General features: G+C 46.8%; 1 protein-coding gene across 2 annotated transcripts in view; it reads left to right on the top strand.

Moving 5' to 3' along the window:
• Positions 1-6,273, top strand: part of LOC121863782 (centrosomal protein of 135 kDa-like) — an 84,237-nt gene that overhangs the window by 54,620 nt on the left and 23,344 nt on the right. The window lies entirely within an intron of this gene.

The raw sequence follows: 6,273 nt of genomic DNA, 5'->3' as shown, positions 1-6,273 counted from the left end.
GAATGGCTCAGTGTGTTGAGCGCTTTTGATATGTGGAGTAGGGGAGAGAATAATCTGTCATGCCCCTTGCACTTTTTCGTTGTGTTTACGTTGTGTGGCATTTAGGAGGAAGACGGTGGGGAGGCATAGGTGAGCTTGAAGTATGAATGTTGTGTGTGTGTGTGTGTGTGTGTGTGTGTAAGGATTGACTATTTTCCTACTTGCCATCTCTCTCTCCAACCAGGTGGTGAGGAGTAGCCACATTATTAAGGTGACCATGACCCGTTATTATCTCATTCCCCGCCCTCCCGCCTTTTTCTTCCTTAATCTGTCTTCAACCTCCAGGGTAAAGATACCTTATAACTGACTAGAGGGAGAGTTGCCATATATATAAGAGGACGATACATACATTGGCTGGGCTCATGGAAGGGTGTGTGTACTTATGCTTGTTTGTTATATTGTTGTTTTGTGTGTACGGAAGTAAGTGTGTGTGCTCGTGTGGATTTGTGCGTACTGTGTGTGTGTGTGTTGTGGTATTTTCACTCTCCGTCCTGACAGACCACAGGGTAGGTACAGTGGTCACGTGTACTACACGCTAAGGTAAACACACACACGCTCGACAACTCCCTGGCGTATCCTGCGGTAACTTTCTCACGGTGTACGCCCTGACTTGGTACTTAACGTGAACCTTACGTGTCGACCATGATTCTGTTTTTTACCGTCGTTCGAGCAAATAGTTTGTCCTTGCTAGACTTGTTGAAAGCGATGGTGGTGTGTCCATTACTGGGTTTGACAGTCGAGATAGACTGCTACTTATACAAGGTGCCTGTCAACCATACTCCCCTGTTACTTATACAAGGTGCCTGTCAACCATACTCCCCTGTTACTTATACAAGGTGCCTGTCAACCATACTCCCCTGTTACTTATACAAGGTGCCTGTCAACCATAATTCCCCTGTTACTTATACAAGGTGCCTTCAACCATACTCCCTGTTACTTATACAGCCTATCAACCATACTCCCTGTTACTTATACAAGTTGCCTGTCAACCATACTCTGTTACTTATACAAGGTGCCTGTCAACCATACTCCCCTGTTACTTATACAAGGTGCCTGTCAACCATACTCCCCTGTTACTTATACAAGGTGCCTGTCAACCATACTCCCCTACTGTAGAGATGGAATTGTAGACGGTGTTTGTTGATTTTTTAGATGTTTGTTGTATGAAGTAGACATCTTACCGTGGCTGTCGTATGTGCAACTAGAACACTTTATTATACGACACGTGATTCACTGTTGGGGCCCCGTGCAGGTGCTGAGCTTAGAGGGAACATTACTGTCAACCAAACCCATCTGGTCCATTTTCACTGTGCCACCTGTACCCTGTATACTGGTCCCTGTGTGATGTGTTGACAGCTGTGAGTTATTAGTTTAGACCTGTGTGTGCTGGGTGTTGTTCGCTGTGTCAGGGAGCGAGGATTAGCGCAAGGTGGTGTGGTGGACGGTAAGTGTAGTGTCAGATGCCTCGCTGTAAACAAGAGACAGTGAGAAAGGTCCAATAATACTTATTACAAAAAATATCAGTAAACAAGAAAGATTGTAAACTGATGATTACTGAAGTATTTAAGACAGAGGATAACACTGTCCACCTCTTCCACTCGGTCTGCTGCTTGAGGAAGGAATATTACTGTTAAATAAATTAAGACCCAGTTAAGGGATAGTTTAGACACACAAAGTTATATTGTTTACCTGCGTGATGCCTCGAAACCATGACACCAACATGGGCATCGTCACGGGCTTCCCACACCCCTACTTTTAGCACCCGTGAGTATGTATGTAGTAAGGAGACCACACAAGTTTCTCCTAGATTATGGGGAGTAGCCCGTGGACCTCAGTGTACACAGCACCGTACACACGTGACAAGTATGTACACAAGAAATGCATGTACAGACGCCACACTGACTTGCACATGCAAGCCCGTATCTGTGTTTGTATATAATGAACACTTTCTGACTTTCTTGTTACTCAGCTGGTGAGGTGAGCATTATCTTGTACACACCTCAGTACACACGATACCATGTACACATCACTGTATACGTGACACCTTGTACACACCTCAGTACACACGATACCATGTACACATCACTTTTATACGTGACACCTTGTACACATCACTCACACGATACCATATACGTGACACCTTGTACACATCACTGTATACATGACACCTTGTACACATCACTGTATACATGATACCTTGCACACACCACACCATTCTCAGAACATGTTTTCTCCTGTGTACCACCCCTAAACCCCCTCAGTCATGAAACAGCCACGGTACTTGTAATAACCCTGTGTACTCCTTATACAACAGAGGTAACACCCCTTGGTATCTCTTATACAACCTAATTCTCCATGAAGCAACAAAAACTAATACCTGTACCGTTCTCGTGACACTTGGCGGCCATGATAACACAACAAAGTTCACCGTAATGACCCTTGAGTTACTACTTCTCGTGACGTCGCACTTACCGTTCTGTGGTACTTGTCTCGTGGTATTCGTGGTACCTGTCTCGTGGTGTTCGTGGTATATTGGCCAACAAAAACCTACTGGGGTCTTAGGAAATGGAATAGCCCAGCCCTTCTTGGTAACCCGTGTCTCCAAACGGCCAACCTATATCACCTATCGCACACCTATCCATCAATCACGTCCGTTGTTACAGCCAATACCCATTTATTCATAATAGTGATACTTCTGCTGAGACGGTGCCGTTTGGAGACACGGGTTACCTCAGGGGGGAGCTGGAACACATTTCCGCAACTGCACTACATGTAAGGTTTCTGGTATCCGAATCAACAAAGTCTCCTCCTCCTCCTGGTAAGTGATACTACCTCGCTACCTTTACCCATCATAAAACAACAATGGCCCCAGCAGAAGCCCCTACGGTACCCCTCTTACCTTTATTGCTCATTAAAGTTGTCTGTCTGTTACATGTTCTTTGTTCTCTACTGTGGTTCCGTCCCTGTGTGTGTGGGGTCTTATTTCGTTCCACATCTTCCTCTCGCAATTAATGATGCAGTTAATTCCTTGTTGCTGAGTTCGATTAGCGCCTCAGTCACATCATCTCATTGTGTCTTATTAATTCCGAAACAATGGTACAGTCGCCGAGTGCTACAAGTGTGTGTGTGTGTGTGAGCGTCAGATGCTACACTTTCCCTGTCATCAGTTGAAAGTAAGACGCTCGTTATTATGCAGGAGCAGATGGTGTATGATGATAGTGATGATGGTGGTAATTGTGGTGGTGGTGGTAGAATGGTAATGGTGGTAGTTGTGGTGGTGGTAGTTGTTGTGGTGATGGTAGTAGTTGTGGTGGTAGTTGTGGCGATGGCGGTAGTAAGAAAATAGACATACATGCATAGAAATAGGAGAGGTTAGGTAGGGTATGTAAAGAAGTAGGTCAGTGAAACTTTCCATCTTAAAAGACTCTTGATCCAGTGTTGATGTCACGTTGGGTGGCTGCGGGGTTGATTGGCTGACTCGTGAACCGCTGCAACACCCCGTCCACTGTTCTGTAGTTTGGAAAAGAAAACCTCCATCCTCCTCACCCTTTAAGAAGTATCATCCACATTCCCTCCTTGAACCCCCTTCCATCCCTGTTATTCACCCTTGAGAAGACAGAAGACATCATCTTTCTAAACAAACACACTACATCTTGCTAGTTCCATCTCCCTCGGGTACTACATCCTCCTCCATCACATTAGTTCAAGAGTTCAGGTTTTATATCATGGGGAAGTAGTGTAGTGTTAGCGTTCATAACCGTAGTATATCTCGGTAGAGGGAGAAGGTGGGTGAAGCCTTGGTCAAGAGTGTAGGTGAGGTGGGTTGTTGAGGAACTGCCGAGGCGCTGTTGGTTACTCGTGGTGGTGATGTGTGTCACGGGTGTCAGAGAGGGACTTTATCCATGCTTTCTATACTAATTTACAGTTCTTATCTGACTTAACTTTCATTTTATAGCCAAACCTCAGAGATTATAGTTCAGTTTATAACAGGTGTTGCAGTGATCTGTGAGTTAAGAGACTTTATTAGGTCACCAGACTTCATCTCGTATATTTTTGTGTTGTGAAAACTTATGGAGGTAAAAGTCAGTCACATGCTCGGGCTGGAAGATCGCTCATAAGGCGGTGCTCTTGACAACGGTACACTCAAGGTGAACCCAGCGTTAGACGAGTTTCTTGTGGTCTTCCTCGAGGAAGTGCCCGGATGGGGGGAACTTGGGATGTTAATAGCCTTGAACATGAGAGTAAGGGCCACAACATCAAGGGCCACAACATCAAGGGCCACATCATCAGGGCCACAGCATCAAGGGCCACAACAGCAAGGACCACGACATCTCTCCCGGGTTGTGTCACATGTGTCCTGTTGTGTCTAGGCTGCTGATGAGTCACTGCCCACACGTCGAACCATCCAGGAGAGTTTCGTGTTATATATATATATATATATATATATATATATATATATATATATATATATATATATATATATATATATATATATATATATATATATTATATGAATGTGTCTAGTGCAGGGTTATGCAACTCCTCTTGGTTTGGTACGTGAGAGAGAGAGAGAGGCGTCTTAAGGCAGCTCATATACTCACTGGTTGAATTAAAAGATCCTGTGAGTGTGTCTTCATTGTCATCCCCTCAATCAAACACGAGTATAACCACGTCACTGTTGTTTACTATCTCAGCCCCCTCCCTCCCTCCTCCCTCCCTTCACTCACTCCAGCTCCTGGTGTTGCTGCATGTTGCCTGGTGGTCATCGTCATCGTCGTCATCATCATGTGTGTGTTGTCTGGACGGTACACGTAACCTGCTACAGTGTACTACAGGTTGATACAGACAGTCACAAGGCGTTGGTGGATATTTTACTGTGAGGAGGACTGATCTGTCTGTGTCTGTCTGTCTGTCTGTCTGGTGAAGCAAGAAAAACCTGATGCAATTTAACAGCTTAACGTGACAACACCAAGCCCTGAGACTCCCTTCCTCCCCCCATACCCAATCTTCCAACCCGCCCTTAATTTCAACCTCCTTTTACTGCCCCTCCTTCTCCCCCCTTCGACTTGTTTGTGAGAGAGGGAGGCATCATAACAGTACCCCCCCACCACCTTCCCCATTTAACCCCCCCTCATTTCTAGGGTAGATCAGACCACAGCCAGTGAAAGTAAGGTTTCTTCCCCTCACCCCTCCCCCCCCTCTCCTCACCTTCCTCCCTCTCCTTCCCTCTCTCAGTGAACACAAAGGTATCAGATCACTCACTTTTTATGTAATTATTTTTCCCCTTCTCTCTCTCGTTATTACTGCCACAACCTGCCAGTCATGTAGGTCAGTTGAAGTAACAACACCAGTACTCATCACCTTTATGTCGTGTGTGTGTGTGTGTGTGTGTGTGTGTGTGTGTGTGTTATGACCTGCTTGAGAACCGCCGCCAGTCAGATAGATAGATAGATAGATAGATAGATGGATTAGATACATATATACACAGCTAAGTATATAGGTAAGAAGATAGAGAGTTAGAAGGGTGAATGAAAGGAAAATGGAGAGAGAGGAAGATAAAGGAAGAGAGAGAAGGGGGGAGGAGATGGGGGTGGAGGGGGAGTGTCCAGTGTCTCCTTCACCTCAAGGACCACCACCTCACCTCCACCCTTTCTCTCCCGCCCTCCACCTGCTCTACTGCCTCCCCCCAACTCATCACAACCCTCTTGCAACCCACCAACGACCACCACCACGACCACCAACACCACCGACCGCCAACAACACCACCACGACCGCCAACAACACCACCGACCGCCAACACCACCACCACGACCGCCAACACCACCACCACGACCGCCAACAACACCACCACGACCGCCAACACCACCACCACAGCCAACAACACCACCACGACCACCAACACCACCACGACCACCAACACCACCACGACCTCACCACCGACCACAACACCGACCACCAACACCACCACGACCACCAACACCACCACGACCACCAACACACGACCACCAACAACACCACCGACCACCAACACCACCACCACGACCACCAACACCACCAACACCGACCACCAACAACACCACGACCACCAACAACACCACCACGACCACCAACAACACCACCGACTACAGCACCACGACCACCTACAACACCACGACCACCAACACCACGACCGCCAACAACACCGACACCAACACCACGACCACCAACACCACCACGACCACCTACCCACCAACA

The sequence above is a fragment of the Homarus americanus genome, unplaced genomic scaffold (assembly GCF_018991925.1).
Source record: "Homarus americanus isolate GMGI-L3 unplaced genomic scaffold, GMGI_Hamer_2.0 scaffold48354, whole genome shotgun sequence".
Taxonomy (NCBI): domain Eukaryota; kingdom Metazoa; phylum Arthropoda; class Malacostraca; order Decapoda; family Nephropidae; genus Homarus; species Homarus americanus.
Note: the sequence above shows the minus strand (reverse complement) of the source record. Positions and strands in the feature narration are given on the sequence as shown.